This window comes from Pinus tabuliformis, chromosome 2_1, assembly GCF_031772625.1.
Source record: "Pinus tabuliformis cultivar Carrire ecotype Pingquan chromosome 2_1, CPIR1, whole genome shotgun sequence".
Classification (NCBI taxonomy): domain Eukaryota; kingdom Viridiplantae; phylum Streptophyta; class Pinopsida; order Pinales; family Pinaceae; genus Pinus; species Pinus tabuliformis.
Genome location: NC_142299.1, coordinates 833,006,086 through 833,027,086, shown reverse-complemented (window position 1 = coordinate 833,027,086; position 21,001 = coordinate 833,006,086). Strand labels below are relative to the sequence as shown.

General features: G+C 29.8%; 2 pseudogenes; both read left to right on the top strand.

Moving 5' to 3' along the window:
- Nucleotides 1-203: 203 nt before the first annotated feature.
- LOC149203228 (stearoyl-[acyl-carrier-protein] 9-desaturase, chloroplastic-like) lies at nucleotides 204-7,466 on the top strand (annotated as a pseudogene).
- Nucleotides 7,467-9,560: 2,094 nt separating this feature from the next.
- Nucleotides 9,561-18,378, top strand: LOC149203227 (stearoyl-[acyl-carrier-protein] 9-desaturase, chloroplastic-like; annotated as a pseudogene).
- The last annotated feature ends 2,623 nt before the right edge of the window (nucleotides 18,379-21,001 follow it).

Here is a 21,001-nt window from a genome sequence, read left to right as displayed (position 1 = left end):
AAATGCTCTTTTCTTCTCTATCAATTAAAAAAAAAATCATGTTAAGGATAGTTTATCTATTAATAATTAATAATTTCTTGTAACATCCCTAAGATAACTCAATGTAAAATCAAAGAGTTACGAATCAGTTCAAAAACTAATTCTTGGTAGTTGTGACACTAAATGGGAATCCTAGGCAAGAAACAAGGAAAGTCTCCCACGGAATGGCGAATGGTATGGAAGAAAACGGTTACACGTTTGGTTTGAATCGGGTTGCCTCACAGTAACAACGGGAGGAGAGCATTCGATTCGGTTGCATGTGTTTTGATCTGCCTCCATGATATTAGAATAACTGATGGAGTGACGAGAAAAAGGAATGCGTCCTTCCTGTTTTATGGCAGATAGAATTTCTTTTGCGTGGTGGCCATTTGGTCTGGTCCATAACCCACATTCTGGGCATTTATTTTATGGACTCACTATTTCTTTCTCCTATTCATTGTCCAGGAGCTACAAGCAAGAGAGGAGCAACAGCAATTTACGTGTTTTATGCATCAAGAAGTTGGGCGTGTTTCGTGGATAGATTCCATGGATTTCACAATTTTAGAGCATCTCATGCTTTGATGTTGATTGGGCAAGAATGCACTTATTTCTCAAAAATCTTGACAGCCACTGATGCAACTAGACAGCAAAGTAGACTGCTTATTCCAATGGCTTCGGTGATGAGATGCATGTGGCCATTCTTCACTCAAAGGCAACGACAAGAAACTTGTGAAGAATCGATGCCGATATTGCCTACAATGGAGGCACTGACAATATGTGCTTTTTGGGGCAGTTGGTATTCACGATGGCGATGCAGCAAGATGGAGTGCTGACTGTGACGGTTTCCAAAGCTTCCTCTGCCTGAGCCGAAGAAACCTAAGACTATTGAAAGGCAGGGTGATTTTCTCTGGTTTTCAAGAGATTATCCAAATATATTACACCATTAGATAAGTAACTACATTCTTTATAGAGAAGAATAAGTTGTTTTTTTGGATTGTTGGAAAATATTATGTTAATGCATACAGTTAAAAAATGAATATTTTATATGTTTTCTTGGTAAAGAAAATATCAAGCATGCAATAAAAGATTAATTATTTTATATGTTTTCTTGGTAAAGAAAATATTAAATGCATGCAGTAAATGATTGATTATTTTATATGTTTTCTTGGTAAAGAAAATATGTTAATGCATGCAATTAAAGATTGAATATTTTATACGTTTTCTTGATAAGTAAAAGATTAATTATTTTATATGTTTTCTTGGTAAAGAAAATATTAAATGCATGTAGTAAATGATTGATTATTTTATATGTTTTCTTGGTAAAGAAAATATGTTAATGCATGCAGTTAAAGATTGAATATTTTATATGTTTTCTTGGTAAAGAAAATATTAAATGCATGCAGTAAAAGATTAATTATTTTATATGTTTTCTTGGTAAAGAAAATATTAAATGCATGTAGTAAATGATTGATTATTTTATATGTTTTTTTGGTAAAGAAAATATGTTAATGGATGGAGTTAAAGATTGAATATTTTATATGTTTTCTTGGTTTCTTGTTTTTATATAACAATACAAATACCTTTTATCTAAGTAAAGATAGGATGCATACTCTTATTTAACCAAGTTATTTTCTTGGGAGTGAATATAAATTAAAGAGGGTAATTGGTGAAATATTTTCATGAGTAAGAAAGGTTTTTTGAAGAAGAATACTTAATTATGAGAAAGATAATAACCTGTGCATAGATAAAATGCATATAGATAAGTCATAGGAACTTTCTTGGAAAGAATATATCTTTTTATGCATGAAAGATAAGTTAGTGGTGTTAATCCCTTTGCAAGAGTTTGCAAAAGTTACATGTTTTGATGAGTAAAGAGGTAAAGGATTTGGTTGTTGCATGTTGGGTGGTTTGATTTATTTGCATGGTTTAATGCATAAATGGTTACGGATATTATTATCTTAGTTCTTATTCGCAAAAGAAAGGTTGATTATAATACTTTGTTGAAACAAATGCATGAGTACTTTGTTATGATACTTTCATGGAAACAAATGCATAATAGCTTTGTACATAAATGATAGAGAAACTATGATGGGTTCTTGAAAAATAACTATGTGAAAAGAACACATATGCAAGAGCATAGAAACAATAGGTTATTACATGTATGAAGGAACATGGATTTGTAGAACTAATGGGTTAGATCTCTTAAAGAGAAATATGCATTAGTGTGAATAAACATTGTGGAAAGTAAAACAAGTATTTACTTGAATATATGTACTAGTTCATTATTATGACATGCTTGCTCGCGCACATGACTAGATGTTAAAAGATCACTTTTAGAGACTGGTCATTGATTGATTATATTGTAACTAATCTTGTTGCCAAAGATTGTTGACGACAACAATGACAGGAAAGGATGGTGGTTTGCGCCAAAGAAAAATGATGTTAACATTGTGGTAGGTGAAGAACTAATGGTCCACGCTCATGAGTACGAATTGCGGAATCGTACATGGATAGAAAAATCATGCCACAAAGATATAGAGAGTGGTGATTTGTAGGTAAAGGGTTTCTTGGAAAATGTAATAGCTTTTAGCTAGTTATGTGACATTTTAATGATATTTAATTGTAATAATTGATAACAATTGATAAGGGATGGAATCCCTTATAAGCCATTGAATGAGGGGTGAAAACCCTCGCGAGCGTTTAATAATAAGATTAAACGTTTGTTGATTTTCACCCTACAGGATTTCCAGGGTATATCGGTATTCAATGGTGTGATTGCTTATTGTGTCAGATTGATGGTGTTGAATCCTTGATGATGTTGATTCCTTATTTGATGTGATAATCATAATGTCAAGTTTGTGATTAATTAATATGGTTAAGAGAAAACATGAAATGGATTCAAGGTTGATGAGACAATTTATGTTAATATACTACGACAGTGGTTGACAATGGTTATGCTACTCACTGTCCTCTATTGAAATTTACTTTATGTTCTATGAACATATATGTAATGGTTAATGAGGAATGTGGAGCTGTGATTTGGATAACTACTTGTGGGTAATTTGTGTAAGAAAATTCTAACTCCCTGCTTTTACATGTGAGGTTCCGAGGTATGTTACATTTCCCTAATCACATAAGTTTCTTTCAATGAGTAATATTTTTCTTTATTTGTCTTGAAATAATTGGAACTCTGATTTTTTTATCGTTATAAACACCACAATATTTCTCACAAAATAAATTAAAACATAATTTATTAAACATCTAGAAATATAAATGGTCTCTTCCACAGTATTTAAATTGTTATAAACACCACAATATTTCTCACAAAATAAATTAAAACATAATTTATTAAACATCTAGAAATATAAATGGTCTCTTCCACAGTATTTAAATTTGTAATTGGTAAGATTCACTACCATGAATAATCCAATTAAATGAATATTTTATATCAACATGTCAACTTATTAATTTATATCTATTTACTTAACAATAATTGTCATATTTAATTCTTCATAATTAATTTGATGAGTAAGAAATTATGTTTTGAAAAAAATATTGTTAAAATTTTAAAATTTTAAAATAATCACTTTATATAAAATATATATTATTTCCAAATTACATATATAACATTTTCAATTATTTTTAAATTACATATAAAACAATAATATCATTTCCAAATTGCATATATTACATTTTAAAATATTTTAAATTACATATAAAACAATGATTTATTTTAGTGTCAACGTAGAGGAGTTCAATAAATTTAACTGGAGTAAGAAATTATGTTTTGAAAAGAATATTGTTAACATTTTAAAATTATAAAATAATAATTTTATATAAAATATTAAATTATTTCCAAATTACATAAATAACATTTTAAATCATTTTTAAATTACATATAAAACAATAATATCATTTCCAAATTGCATATATTACATTTTAAAATATTTTAAATTACATATAAAATAATAATTTATTTTTATATTATTTTTAAATTACATATAAAACAATAATTTATTTCAGTGTCAACATAAAGGAGTTCAATAAATTTAACTGGTCAATATAAAAAAGTTAAATAAATTTAATCCTCCCATATAAAATATAGAATTACCCTTCAGACTTACCCCTCAAATTTGATACTTGTTGGCCTCGGATTTGATTCTGGAGTTTCTCTTTTGTCTATGTCTCCGAGTGCTAGTTGAGCTTTTCTCTCGTCTATGTTTCCGCTTCTTCTCTCGTTTTTCTTCTCCTCGGCAGAGGAGATGATGTCTGCTGTTTATATTGCAAAATGCACACGGAATTTTTCTATTATTTTAATGCTGGGCTTATTTTTCTTTTCGTTTTGTTTTTTTTTTTTTTTTCTTTTCTATTTGTTTAATATGTTTTTTTTTTTTTTAAGTTTTATTGTTTTTTTTCATTACAAAAATAAACTAGTTGTAATCACATAGAGTCAGGTGAGGTGGTTTCAACTTGCTTTTCTGAAAACCAAATCTGTTACCTACCTAACAGCATGATAAGTTTTTTTCATATATCTATTTTTATATGTTATGCTTTTATTATTTAGAATTTTTCTATTTTTGAATTTTCTATTTGTTTCATATGTTTATTTTTTTTTGTAAGTTTGATAGATTTTTTTTTTTCATTATAAAATAAACAAGTTGTAATTACATCGAGCCAGGTGAGGTAGTTTCAACTTGTTCTTATGGAAACCAAGTCTGATAACTACCTAATAGTATTTTTAAGTCTGTTAGCCACCTACTAACATGATAAGTCTTTTTCATATATCTATTTTTATATGTTATGCTTTTATTATTTAGAATTTTTCTATTTTGGAAATTTTATTTAAATGATTAATTTTTTTGTTTTTTCTATTTGTTTTGTGTATTTGTATGAGTTACAGAAAGGTTTTATTGTTTGGAATTTTTCTATTTTCATAATTGTATTTAAATGATTGATTTTTTTTTGTTTTTTCCATTTTTGTTACGCAGTGTTACATAAACGTTGGGATTTTTCCTTTTTTAAATGATTAATTTTTGTGTTATTTTCATTTGTTTCATCTGTGTTTGTATGTATAAAAATATCTATATTTTTATATAATTTTACAAAAAGTTTATATATATTTTATTATGATGTTAAATAAAATTATTATTATTATTTTTTAAAATTGTCTTAAAAGATAGAGTGTAAATAAGTTTTAGTAGTCAAATTATTATATATTTATAAATTTTGTCAGACAAAAAAGAAAGTGTAGTATATTGATGTCACAAATTATCTAGGATTGCAGTTATTTTTCTTGGGAAAAAAATTTAAAAAGTCTGAATGCTAGAGTGTTTGAATCAATTGGCGGAAATGGATTCACCACCATCAAAAATCCCTAGAGCACCTAAAATCCTGAAATTTAACAGTTATAACTCAAATTTGTAGAAATTTCTACATGATTTTCCCATAATTTTGTAAATTTTTTTCTTATTTTCAATACTAAATCGTAAATTTTTTTAAACTATGTTAAAAAAATATGGATCGTTGAAATCTTCTGGGGTTTAAAGGAAAGGTTGCCGTTTTATAGAGTTTACATGCTTGAGATGATCGACTTCAGTGATCCCTATTTTAACTTGGAAGACATAGTTTGTTGTTTTGCAGGGCACCTGCATTTAATTCCCTAAGATGCATTTCATTCTGTGAATTTCTGAATCTCTAATGTCGCTGGTTTCATCTTTCAGGGAAGTTGAAAAGATCAGAATCTGTTGGTTTCATCTTTCAGGGAAGTTGAAAAGATCAGAATCTATTTCCAACAGCATGAAGCTCACGAACAGGTGGCCCAGATGGCCCATTCCATGCCACCTGAGAGGGTTGAGATCTTTACATCTCTAGAGTGGGCAGAGCAAAATATACTGATTCATTTAAAGCCGGTTGAAAAGTCTTGGGAGCCACAAGACTTTTTGCCTGATCCTTCTTCAGAGGGCTTCATTGACCAACTTATAGAGTTGCGGGAGCGGTCCAATGAATTACCGGATGACTATTTAGTTTGTCTAGTGGAAAACATGATTACTGAAGAAGCATTGCTTAATTATCAGACTCAGGTTAACTCATATGATGGTGTAAGAGATGAAACTGGTGCCAGTCTCACTTCATGGGTAACATGGACACGTATGTGGACAGCCGAGGAGAATAGACATGGTGATCTTCTTTATAAATATCTTTACTTGTCTGGCAGAGTGGACATGACACAGATTGAAAAAACCATACAGTATCTTATGGGGTTTGGAATGGCCCAGTGTCTCAACGTTGAAACCATTTTGTCAGTATTTTATTATGCTTACTCTGGGTAGCAACCAGATGTGGGATTCAACAAATATATATTAATTTTTATCTTGATGATAGATTTTAGAAATATTTTGAGATTTTAGAGAAATGAATTAGACCAAATAATCGATTTTGCTTATGTCTATCAGACGTGTAATATGTTGAGTTTGAGAATAAACTCAAGAATTACATTCTGGAATAAACTCAAAAATTACATGTTAGAAGCTTTGTGCGGGATATTTTAGTTTTGAATGAGAATTTCTTGACATTAGCATTTTTTACTGTTCAGTATCCAGGTACAGAAAATAGTCTTTATCTTGGATTCATATACACTTCCTTCCAAGAAAGAGCAACATTCATATTACATGGCAACACTGCAAGATTTGCTAAAGGATATGGTGACCTGAATTTGGCCCAAATATGTGGAACTATTGCTGCTGACGAGAAGCGCCATGAGACTGCATACACAAAGATTGTTGAAAAATTGTTTGAGATTGATCCTGACACCACAATGCTAGCTTTTGAAGATTTGATGCAGAAAAATGTTATATGATGCAGAAAAATGTTATAATGCCTGCCCATTGGATATATGATGGGCAGGATAGTAATCTGTTTAACCATTTTTTTTCCTGTTGCTCAGAGATTAGGTGTGTATACAGCAGGGGACTATGCTGACATCTTGGAATTCTTGGTTGAGAGATGGAATGTGAAAAAAATTAGGTGGTCCTTCTGGTAAAGGAAGGAAGGCTCAGGATTATGTTTGCATGTTGGCACCTCGTATCAGAAATATAGGAGAGCGAACTCGACAAAGGACAAAACAAGGACGAAGGTGTGGTTTTAGTTGGATATTCAACAAATAAGTCTTGCTCTAGAAACTTTCATGTCCTTCATCTTAGGACAACTGTTGTAGAACGTTCTCTATGTGTCTGTGTACTTTGTAATAAAGGTCTGTGTGTGTCTGTGAAATGATAATCTCTGTACAGGAAGCCAGAGACCTTAGTGGATTTGTTGGATTGATAGCGTTACTGGATTGGAAAATGCGAGTTGCACACATCAGCATGGGAGGTGTAAAGGAAAAATTAGGACGGCTAATTTTTCTCCATATTGGCCAAAATGTAAAACGTGCTCTGTGGAATTGTTTTTAACGTGATTTTTTAGAAATTTTTTAGGTGGATTTTTCTGATTTATTTTTTCTAAAATCTCGTAGGAATTTATTGAAATGACAAGTTTGATAGGTACTCATGGACAATCCAAGTGCCTAAGGTTTTTTTACTGTGCTGAATCCATATATACAATAAAAAAACAAGTTTAAATAACACAAATCAAAATTTCACTTTAATTTTTTATGCCAAATACCACACCAAAAAAATGCAAAAAAAAAAATAACAACTATAATAATAACTTCCTCTTGTTTGAGTAGCTGTCTTCTGAGCCCTTTTTGCCGCTGTCGCTTGCATCGGTATGATGGAGCATAAGAATCCAGTATCTCATGGATGGAGACTGGAGTAGTTGTCTGTAATTTGTATTATATGTAATCAGTTAGTGTTCTTTCTAACACTATGATTCAAACATTGGCCAAGGTCATATATCAAACTCTAGGCACCACCCTTAAAATTTCCATGTCTTGATACGTCATTGATGTTATTCATTCAAATAATCATTTTCTTAGGATGTGATGGTAATGGATCATATCAAAGCCGCTAGTTCAATTTTACTATCAATATGTGTGGAACATAAATAAATGCGGCAGTGCACAAGAATTTGAGTTGGATTTTTTGGTAAGCCAACACCAAGACTATGTGGAATTTATATATATGTTATAATTATGATAAGATCTTGTTATGTGAATGAATGAAGATAAAAATTAGAATTTTAATTTTAATTTTAATTTTATAATTTATTGCCAAAATTTATTTTAAATAAATGGGTATTAATGGAAATATCTTACATGACTATTTTCCATGGGATTGTACTCAATTTCCATGGGATTGTATGGACCAAACAATTTTATGTTTTCAAGAATGGAAGTTGAACCATAAATGTTTATAAGTATGAAGATGAGAGGTTTAAAAGTGGTTTCCTATCATGTGATTTATCTGATCAGCATTTAGCCCTATATTAATGAGGAGTGGAAAGAGAAGAAATAAAGAAAACAGCCTTGCTTTTTTAAGTGGTACAAATTAGAATGCAACATCATCATAAATAAAAACAAAAACATAAAAGAACAAAGAAGAGGCAAAAATAAAGTGGAAAGTTGATGAAGAACTATCTACACAACAAAAAAACTAAAGTCAAATCTTAAGCAAATAGAGCAAGCGGTTGAGCAAGACATAAAAAGGGAGAAGTTAGTAGAAGAGACCTACTAGGATTACATTTTAGTTAGTAGTTCATGAGGACCTAAGATCTGGAAATCATTAGCCCTCCTATATTCATTATTAGGGGCATATATGACCACTTTTCATTTGCTACTAGACATTCCCTATCATTTAGCACATTTTCTATTTTTAAGGTTTTTTTATTTTTAGCATGTCTATTAAGTGGGAATCCCACCTAGCATGACATGTGGTGTAGAATCGTCACTAGTTGGAGGATTAGATGACCATTTACACTTCATTAATGTGAATTCCACCATCCATAGGCCTCCCTATTGTGGATGGGAAATTCATCCCTATATTTTAGCAATTAGCCACCATTTTTCTCTATACTCCCCTTGTTAGTTGAATTTTAGTCCTATTTTGGAGTTTAAATGAGTTTAATTCATTGTTTTTTGCATATGAGGTTATACATTAGTTAAATTGGTTTATAACTCCATTTATTTACAACTCACTCTATTATTGGATATTTTGCTAATTTTGGGTCTCTTGGTTTAATTTTGAGTTACTTGCCAAGTAGCAGAATAACTTCTCTAGTGAATTGAGTGAGTGCTCTTGGAATCCCAACATAATTCAAATTGGTTCATCCTCTTAAAGACTCTTTATATTGTTCTCATCTTCAACAATAATGTAAAATTGGGTTTGATGTGTAATTCAAATTATCTCCTTGGTTCATTAGTCAATTTCTTAGCAGTTTTGTTCTATGAATCCTTCATGTTTTCCAATTAGCTACTCTATTATTTTACACTTAGAATGTTTCATTATGTGTAAAATCCAACAAGAATGAAGCAAACAAGAAGTTGAGGTAAAAAAAAAAAAGTAGATGAGGAAGAGGAAGCAAAGAGATTGGAAATAGAAGAAGAAGACATGAAAAGGAAGGTTGAAGTAAATGTTGAGACAGAAAGGTAAGGAATAGAGGAAGAAAAATAAAGAAAGACAAAGAAGAAAAATGAAATAGTAAAATAATATAGGGGATCATCAGAACACACGTAAATACTCCTAAAATCCCTTCTTGGATGTCTTAAAGTATACCAGTATAGATCCATCTTAACCAAGGATCTAGCAAGTCCCAAGAGGGATCAAATCTCTTGATGTGAAAATCACTTTTAGAGTGCAAAACTTGTAAAAGGATTGGACATGGAGAGATATGATCCCTATGGATGTTTGGGAAATCTCCTTGGACACTTGGATTGTATAGACTACATAGCTTAAATTTAGAATTCCAACAAATATTATTGAAAACAAAAAGAATACAAAAATATATGAATATTTAATTAATGACTCACATTTATTTTTTAATTATTATTTATTTTTTCAATAAATTAATATTATATTAAGAACTTAATTAATTATGTATCTCCCTTTTATTATTTTTATTAAGAAATATTTCAATTTCTTAACTTTCAATTACTTCTTTTCCTTATTCATAGAAATATCTTATTATGCTCAATATTAAAATAATTTTATTTTTTTAAATAAATTAGTTAACATAGATAACTTTTCTCTAAAGTTGAAATAAAATAATGTTACTTCACATGGACATTGAAATATTTGAGAGCGAGTGAAATATTTTTGCCACATCTCCTTCTTATTAGATTGTAATACCAATAACAAACCTAGAGAACATCGGGTTATTGATATTTTATAATTCTTTTAATCAACACTAACAAAAATGTATATTCATTTTTTTTAAATAAAATAAACTTTGCTTATTTATTTTTAGATAATATTTTATTTTTATTTTAAAAGGGACATGTGTCAACTCTACATTTAGCAAGGACATAATCACACATCACCCTCATACTCATATTGGGTTGTAGAATGTGTCTTGGTGTAATTAATTATAGGACGAGATATGCCACTTCCTAGGCCCATTCATGAGGTTGCTAATTTGTAGATGTATTTTTCAACAAGAAAGAAAAAAATAGATAGTCAAGTGAACATTTTTCTCTCTACTCCCCTTGTTAGTTGAATTTTAGTCCTGTTTTGGAGTTTAAATAAGTTTAATGCGTTCTCTTTTGAATATGAGGATATAAATTAGTTAAACTAATTTATAACTTCATTTAGTTTCAATTCACTCAATTATTGGATATTTTCTAATTCTGGGTCTCTTGGTCTAATTTTGAGTTACTTGCCGAATAGAAAAATTGCTTTTGTAGTGAATTGAGTGCATGCTCTCGGAATCCCACCATAATTCAAATTGGTTCTTCCTCCTAAAGAGTATTTATATTGTTCTCATCTTCAAAAATAATGTAACATCAAGTTTGATGTGTAATTCAAATTATCTCCTTGGTTCATTAGTCAATTTCTTAGCAGTTTTTTCCATGAGTCTTTCATGTTTTGCAAATAGCTTGTCTAGTATTTTTTCACACTTAGAATGTTTCATTGTGCTTAAAATCCAACAAGGTCGAAACAAAGTAGAAGTTGAGGTAGAAAAAATAAATAAAAGTAGAGGAGGAAGAGGAAGCAAAGAGATTGGAAATAAAAGAAGACGAAATGAGAAAGAAGGTTGAAGTAAATGTTGAGATAGAAAGGAAAAGAATAAAGGAATAAAAATAAATAAATACAAAGAAGAACAATGAAATAGTAAAATATTACAGGGGGGTCATTGGAACAACATGTACATACTCCCAAAAGATTTTCCAAGATGCCTTCAAATATACTAGGATAGATCCATCTTAACCAAGGATCTAGCAAGTGCCAAGAGGGATCAAATCTCATGATGTGCAAATCACTTTTAGAGTGAAAAACTTGGAAAAAGTTTTGCACATTGAGAGATATGATCCCTATGGATGCTTTGAAAATCTCCTTAGACATTTGGATTGTATAGACTACATTGCTTAAACTTACAATTCCAACAAATATTATTGAAAATAAAAATAATAGAAAAAAATATACTTGAAAACGGGCCAGAATATGGAATCGTAAGATTACTTGAAATCTTATAACCATGGGAATTTAATTTTTTTAATTACTTTATATAACATATACGTTGTTTTTTTAACCATATATAATATATACATAGTTGAAATTAAAATATTTGATTTATAAAGCACATTATCCACATTAAAGCAGTTTTTTTGTCAATGTATTTCAAATACATATCTTCCTCTGCCTGAGCCGAAGAAACCTAAGACTATTGAAAGGCAGGGTGATTTTCTCTGGTTTTCAAGAGATTATCCAAATATATTACACCATTAGATAAGTAACTGCATTCCTTATAGAGAAGAATAAGTTGTTTTTTGGATTGTTGGAAAATATTATGTTAATGCATGCAGTTAAAGAATGAATATTTTATATGTTTTCTTGGTAAAGAAAATATCAAGCATGCAATAAAAGATTAATTATTTTATATGTTTTCTTGGTAAAGAAAATATTAAATGCATGCAGTAAATGATTGATTATTTTATATGTTTTCTTGGTAAAGAAAATATGTTAATGCATGCAATTAAAGATTGAATATTTTATACGTTTTCTTGATAAGTAAAAGATTAATTATTTTATATGTTTTCTTGGTAAAGAAAATATTAAATGCATGCAATAAATGATTGATTATTTTATATGTTTTTTTAGTAAAGAAAATATGTTAATGCATGTAGTTAAAGATTGAATATTTTATGTGTTTTCTTGGTAAAGAAAATATTAAATGCATGCAGTAAAAGATTAATTATTTTATATGTTTTCTTGGTAAAGAAAATATTGAATGCATGTAGTAAATGATTGATTATTTTATATGTTTTCTTGGTAAAGAAAATATGTTAATGGATGGAGTTAAAGATTGAATATTTTATATGTTTTCTTGGTTTCTTGTTTTTATATAACAATACAAATACCTTTTATCTAAGTAAAGATAGGATGCATACTCTTATTTAACCAAGTTATTTTCTTGGGAGTGAATATAAATTAAAGAGGGTAATTGGTGAAATATTTTCATGAGTAAGAAAGGTTTTTTGAAGAAGAATACTTAATTATGAGAAAGATAATAACCTGTGCATAGATAAAATGCATATAGATAAGTCATAGGAACTTTCTTGGAAAGAATATATCTTTTTATGCATGAAAGATAAGTTAGTGGTGTTAATCCCTTTGCAAGAGTTTGCAAAAGTTACATGTTTTGATGAGTAAAGAGGTAAAGGATTTGGTTGTTGCATGTTGGGTGGTTTGATTTATTTGCATGGTTTAATGCATAAATGGTTACGGATATTATTATCTTAGTTCTTATTCGCAAAAGAAAGGTTGATTATAATACTTTGTTGAAACAAATGCATGAGTACTTTGTTATGATACTTTCATGGAAACAAATGCATAATAGCTTTGTACATAAATGATAGAGAAACTATGATGGGTTCTTGAAAAATAACTATGTGAAAAGAACACATATGCAAGAGCATAGAAACAATAGGTTATTACATGTATGAAGGAACATGGATTTGTAGAACTAATGGGTTAGATCTCTTAAAGAGAAATATGCATTAGTGTGAATAAACATTGTGGAAAGTAAAACAAGTATTTACTTGAATATATGTACTAGTTCATTATTATGACATGCTTGCTCGCGCACATGACTAGATGTTAAAAGATCACTTTTAGAGACTGGTCATTGATTGATTATATTGTAACTAATCTTGTTGCCAAAGATTGTTGACGACAACAATGACAGGAAAGGATGGTGGTTTGCGCCAAAGAAAAATGATGTTAACATTGTGGTAGGTGAAGAACTAATGGTCCACGCTCATGAGTACGAATTGCGGAATCGTACATGGATAGAAAAATCATGCCACAAAGATATAGAGAGTGGTGATTTGTAGGTAAAGGGTTTCTTGGAAAATGTAATAGCTTTTAGCTAGTTATGTGACATTTTAATGATATTTAATTGTAATAATTGATAACAATGGATAAGGGATGGAATCCCTTATAATCCATTGAATGAGGGGTGAAAACCCTCGCGAGCGTTTAATAATAAGATTAAACGTTTGTTGATTTTCACCCTACAGGATTTCCAGGGTATATCGGTATTCAATGGTGTGATTGCTTATTGTGTCAGATTGATGGTGTTGAATCCTTGATGATGTTGATTCCTTATTTGATGTGATAATCATAATGTCAAGTTTGTGATTAATTAATATGGTTAAGAGAAAACATGAAATGGATTCAAGGTTGATGAGACAATTTATGTTAATATACTACGACAGTGGTTGACAATGGTTATGCTACTCACTGTCCTCTATTGAAATTTACTTTATGTTCTATGAACATATATGTAATGGTTAATGAGGAATGTGGAGCTGTGATTTGGATAACTACTTGTGGGTAATTTGTGTAAGAAAATTCTAACTCCCTGCTTTTACATGTGAGGTTCCGAGGTATGTTACATTTCCCTAATCACATAAGTTTCTTTCAATGAGTAATATTTTTCTTTATTTGTCTTGAAATAATTGGAACTCTGATTTTTTTATCGTTATAAACACCACAATATTTCTCACAAAATAAATTAAAACATAATTTATTAAACATCTAGAAATATAAATGGTCTCTTCCACAGTATTTAAATTTGTAATTGGTAAGATTCACTACCATGAATAATCCAATTAAATGAATATTTTATATCAACATGTCAACTTATTAATTTATATCTATTTACTTAACAATAATTGTCATATTTAATTCTTCATAATTAATTTGATGAGTAAGAAATTATGTTTTGAAAAAAATATTGTTAAAATTTTAAAATTTTAAAATAATCACTTTATATAAAATATATATTATTTCCAAATTACATATATAACATTTTCAATTATTTTTAAATTACATATAAAACAATAATATCATTTCCAAATTGCATATATTACATTTTAAAATATTTTAAATTACATATAAAACAATGATTTATTTTAGTGTCAACGTAGAGGAGTTCAATAAATTTAACTGGAGTAAGAAATTATGTTTTGAAAAGAATATTGTTAACATTTTAAAATTATAAAATAATAATTTTATATAAAATATTAAATTATTTCCAAATTACATAAATAACATTTTAAATCATTTTTAAATTACATATAAAACAATAATATCATTTCCAAATTGCATATATTACATTTTAAAATATTTTAAATTACATATAAAATAATAATTTATTTTTATATTATTTTTAAATTACATATAAAACAATAATTTATTTCAGTGTCAACATAAAGGAGTTCAATAAATTTAACTGGTCAATATAAAAAAGTTAAATAAATTTAATCCTCCCATATAAAATATAGAATTACCCTTCAGACTTACCCCTCAAATTTGATACTTGTTGGCCTCGGATTTGATTCTGGAGTTTCTCTTTTGTCTATGTCTCCGAGTGCTAGTTGAGCTTTTCTCTCGTCTATGTTTCCGCTTCTTCTCTCGTTTTTCTTCTCCTCGGCAGAGGAGATGATGTCTGCTGTTTATATTGCAAAATGCACACGGAATTTTTCTATTATTTTAATGCTGGGCTTATTTTTCTTTTCGTTTTGTTTTTTTTTTTTTTTTCTTTTCTATTTGTTTAATATGTTTTTTTTTTTTTTAAGTTTTATTGTTTTTTTTCATTACAAAAATAAACTAGTTGTAATCACATAGAGTCAGGTGAGGTGGTTTCAACTTGCTTTTCTGAAAACCAAATCTGTTACCTACCTAACAGCATGATAAGTTTTTTTCATATATCTATTTTTATATGTTATGCTTTTATTATTTAGAATTTTTCTATTTTTGAATTTTCTATTTGTTTCATATGTTTATTTTTTTTGTAAGTTTGATAGATTTTTTTTTTTCATTATAAAATAAACAAGTTGTAATTACATCGAGCCAGGTGAGGTAGTTTCAACTTGTTCTTATGGAAACCAAGTCTGATAACTACCTAATAGTATTTTTAAGTCTGTTAGCCACCTACTAACATGATAAGTCTTCTATTTTTATATGTTATGCTTTTATTATTTAGAATTTTTCTATTTTGGAAATTTTATTTAAATGATTAATTTTTTTGTTTTTTCTATTTGTTTTGTGTATTTGTATGAGTTACAGAAAGGTTTTATTGTTTGGAATTTTTCTATTTTCATAATTGTATTTAAATGATTGATTTTTTTTTGTTTTTTCCATTTTTGTTACGCAGTGTTACATAAACGTTGGGATTTTTCCTTTTTTAAATGATTAATTTTTGTGTTATTTTCATTTGTTTCATCTGTGTTTGGAATTTTTTCGTTTAGTCTAATCCAAATAGCTAAGTATGTATAAAAATATCTATATTTTTATATAATTTTACAAAAAGTTTATATATATTTTATTATGATGTTAAATAAAATATTATTATTATTTTTTAAAATTGTCTTAAAAGATAGAGTGTAAATAAGTTTTAGTAGTCAAATTATTATATATTTATAAATTTTCTCAGACAAAAAAGAAAGTGTAGTATATTGATGTCACAAATTATCTAGGATTGCAGTTATTTTTCTTGGGAAAAAAATTCAAAAAGTCTGAATGCTAGAGTGTTTGAATCAATTGGCGGAAATGGATTCACCACCATCAAAAATCCCTAGAGCACCTAAAATCCTGAAATTTAACAGTTATAACTCAAATTTGTAGAAATTTCTACATGATTTTCCCATAATTTTGTAAATTTTTTTCTTATTTTCAATACTAAATCGTAAATTTTTTTAAACTATGTTAAAAAAATATGGATCGTTGAAATCTTCTGGGGTTTAAAGGAATGGTTGCCGTTTTATAGAGTTTACATGCTTGAGATGATCGACTTCAGTGATCCCTATTTTAACTTGGAAGACATAGTTTGTTGTTTTGCAGGGCACCTGCATTTAATTCCCTAAGATGCATTTCATTCTGTGAATTTCTGAATCTCTAATGTCGCTGGTTTCATCTTTCAGGGAAGTTGAAAAGATCAGAATCTGTTGGTTTCATCTTTCAGGGAAGTTGAAAAGATCAGAATCTATTTCCAACAGCATGAAGCTCACGAACAGGTGGCCCAGATGGCCCATTCCATGCCACCTGAGAGGGTTGAGATCTTTACATCTCTAGAGTGGGCAGAGCAAAATATACTGATTCATTTAAAGCCGGTTGAAAAGTCTTGGGAGCCACAAGACTTTTTGCCTGATCCTTCTTCAGAGGGCTTCATTGACCAACTTAAGAGCCACAAGACTTTTTGCCTGATCCTTCTTCAGAGGGCTTCATTGACCAACTTATAGAGTTGCGGGAGCGGTCCAATGAATTACCGGATGACTATTTAGTTTGTCTAGTGGAAAACATGATTACTGAAGAAGCATTGCTTAATTATCAGACTCAGGTTAACTCATATGATGGTGTAAGAGATGAAACTGGTGCCAGTCTCACTTCATGGGTAACATGGACACGTATGTGGACAGCCGAGGAGAATAGACATGGTGATCTTCTTTATAAATATCTTTACTTGTCTGGCAGAGTGGACATGACACAGATTGAAAAAACCATACAGTATCTTATGGGGTTTGGAATGGCACAGTGTCTCAACGTTGAAACCATTTTGTCAGTATTTTATTATGCTTACTCTGGGTAGCAACCAGATGTGGGATTCAACAAATATATATTAATTTTTATCTTGATGATAGATTTTAGAAATATTTTGAGATTTTAGAGAAATGAGTTAGACCAAATAATCGATTTTGCTTATGTCTATCAGACGTGTAATATGTTGAGTTTGAGAATAAACTCAAGAATTACATTCTGGAATAAACTCAAAAATTACATGTTAGAAGCTTTGTGCGGGATATTTTAGTTTTGAATGAGAATTTCTTGACATTAGCATTTTTTACTGTTCAGTATCCAGGTACAGAAAATAGTCTTTATCTTGGATTCATATACACTTCCTTCCAAGAAAGAGCAACATTCATATTACATGGCAACACTGCAAGATTTGCTAAAGGATATGGTGACCTGAATTTGGCCCAAATATGTGGAACTATTGCTGCTGACGAGAAGCGCCATGAGACTGCATACACAAAGATTGTTGAAAAATTGTTTGAGATTGATCCTGACACCACAATGCTAGCTTTTGAAGATTTGATGCAGAAAAATGTTATATGATGCAGAAAAATGTTATAATGCCTGCCCATTGGATATATGATGGGCAGGATAGTAATCTGTTTAACCATTTTTTTTCCTGTTGCTCAGAGATTAGGTGTGTATACAGCAGGGGACTATGCTGACATCTTGGAATTCTTGGTTGAGAGATGGAATGTGAAAAAAATTAGGTGGTCCTTCTGGTAAAGGAAGGAAGGCTCAGGATTATGTTTGCATGTTGGCACCTCGTATCAGAAATATAGGAGAGCGAACTCGAGAAAGGACAAAACAAGGACGAAGGTGTGGTTTTGGTTGGATATTCAACAAATAAGTCTTGCTCTAGAAACTTTCATGTCCTTCATCTTAGGACAACTGTTGTAGAACGTTCTCTATGTGTCTGTGTACTTTGTAATAAAGGTCTGTGTGTGTCTGTGAAATGATAATCTCTGTACAGGAAGCCAGAGACCTTAGTGGATTTGTTGGATTGATAGCGTTACTGGATTGGAAAATGCGAGTTGCACACATCAGCATGGAAGGTGTAAAGGAAAAATTAGGACGGCTAATTTTTCTCCATATTGGCCAAAATGTAAAACGTGCTCTGTGGAGTTGTTTTTAATGTGATTTTTTAGAAATTTTTTAGGTGGATTTTTCTGATTTATTTTTTCTAAAATCTCGTAGGAATTTATTGAAATGACAAGTTTGATAGGTACTCATGGACAATCCAAGTGCCTAAGGTTTTTTTACTGTGCTGAATCCATATATACAATAAAAAAACAAGTTTAAATAACACAAATCAAAATTTCACTTTAATTTTTTATGCCAAATACCACACCAAAAAAATGCAAAAAAAAAAATAACAACTATAATAATAACTATTATAACTTCCTCTTGTTTGAGTAGCTGTCTTCTGAGCCCTTTTTGCCGCTGTCGCTTGCATCGGTATGATGGAGCATAAGAATCCAGTATCTCATGGATGGAGACTGGAGTAGTTGTCTGTAATTTGTATTATATGTAATCAGTTAGTGTTCTTTCTAACACTATGATTCAAACATTGGCCAAGGTCATATATCAAACTCTAGGCACCACCCTTAAAATTTCCATGTCTTGATACGTCATTGATGTTATTCATTCAAATAATCATTTTCTTAGGATGTGATGGTAATGGATCATATCAAAGCCGCTAGTTCAATTTTACTATCAATATGTGTGGAACATAAATAAATGTGGCAGTGCACAAGAATTTGAGTTGGATTTTTTGGTAAGCCAACACCAAGACTATGTGGAATTTATATATATGTTATAATTATGATAAGATCTTGTTATGTGAATGAATGAAGATAAAAATTAGAATTTTAATTTTAATTTTAATTTTAATTTTAATTTTATAATTTATTGCCAAAATTTATTTTAAATAAATGGGTATTAATGGAAATATCTTACATGACTATTTTCCATGGGATTGTACTCAATTTCCATGGGATTGTATGGACCAAACAATTTTATGTTTTCAAGAATGGAAGTTGAACCATAAATGTTTATAAGTATGAAGATGAGAGGTTTAAAAGTGGTTTCCTATCATGTGATTTATCTGATCAGCATTTAGCCCTATATTAATGAGGAGTGGAAAGAGAAGAAATAAAGAAAACAGCCTTGCTTTTTTAAGTGGTACAAATTAGAATGCAACATCATCATAAATAAAAACAAAAACATAAAAGAACAAAGAAGAGGCAAAAATAAAGTGGAAAGTTGATGAAGAACTATCTACACAACAAAAAAACTAAAGTCAAATCTTAAGCAAATAGAGCAAGCGGTTGAGCAAGACATAAAAAGGGAGAAGTTAGTAGAAGAGACCTACTGGGATTACATTTTAGTTAGTAGTTCATGAGGACCTAAGATTTGGAAATCATTAGCCCTCCTATATTCATTATTAGGGGCATATATGACCACTTTTCATTTGCTACTAGACATTCCCTATCATTTAGCACATTTTCTATTTTTAAGGTTTTTTTATTTTTAGCATGTCTATTAAGTGGGAATCCCACCTAGCATGACATGTGGTGTAGAATCGTCACTAGTTGGAGGATTAGATGACCATTTACACTTCATTAATGTGAATTCCACCATCCATAGGCCTCCCTATTGTGGATGGGAAATTCATCCCTATATTTTAGCAATTAGCCACCATTTTTCTCTCTACTCCCCTTGTTAGTTGAATTTTAGTCCTATTTTGGAGTTTAAATGAGTTTAATTCATTGTTTTTTGCATATGAGGTTATACATTAGTTAAACTGGTTTATAACTCCATTTATTTACAACTCACTCTATTATTGGATATTTTGCTAATTTTGGGTCTCTTGGTTTAATTTTGAGTTACTTGCCAAGTAGCAGAATAACTTCTCTAGTGAATTGAGTGAGTGCTCTTGGAATCCCAACATAATTCAAATTGGTTCATCCTCTTAAAGACTCTTTATATTGTTCTCATCTTCAACAATAATGTAAAATTGGGTTTGATGTGTAATTCAAATTATCTCCTTGGTTCATTAGTCAATTTCTTAGCAGTTTTGTTCTATGAATCCTTCATGTTTTCCAATTAGCTACTCTATTATTTTACACTTAGAATGTTTCATTATGTGTAAAATCCAACAAGAATGAAGCAAACAAGAAGTTGAGGTAAAAAAAAAAAGTAGATGAGGAAGAGGAAGCAAAGAGATTGGAAATAGAAGAAGAAGACATGAAAAGGAAGGTTGAAGTAAATGTTGAGACAGAAAGGTAAGGAATAGAGGAAGAAAAATAAAGAAAGACAAAGAAGAAAAATGAAATAGTAAAATAATATAGGGGATCATCAGAACACACGTAAATACTCCTAAAATCCCTTCTTGGATGTCTTAAAGTATACCAGTATAGATCCATCTTGACCAAGGATCTAGCAAGTCCCAAGAGGGATCAAATCTCTTGATGTGAAAATCACTTTTAGAGTGCAAAACTTGTAAAAGGATTGGACATGGAGAGATATGATCCCTATGGATGTTTGGGAAATCTCCTTGGACACTTGGATTGTATAGACTACATAGCTTAAATTTAGAATTCCAACAAATATTATTGAAAACAAAAAGAATACAAAAATATATGAATATTTAATTGATGACTCACATTTATTTTTTAATTATTATTTATTTTTTCAATAAATTAATATTATATTAAGAACTTAATTAATTATGTATCTCCCTTTTATTATTTTTA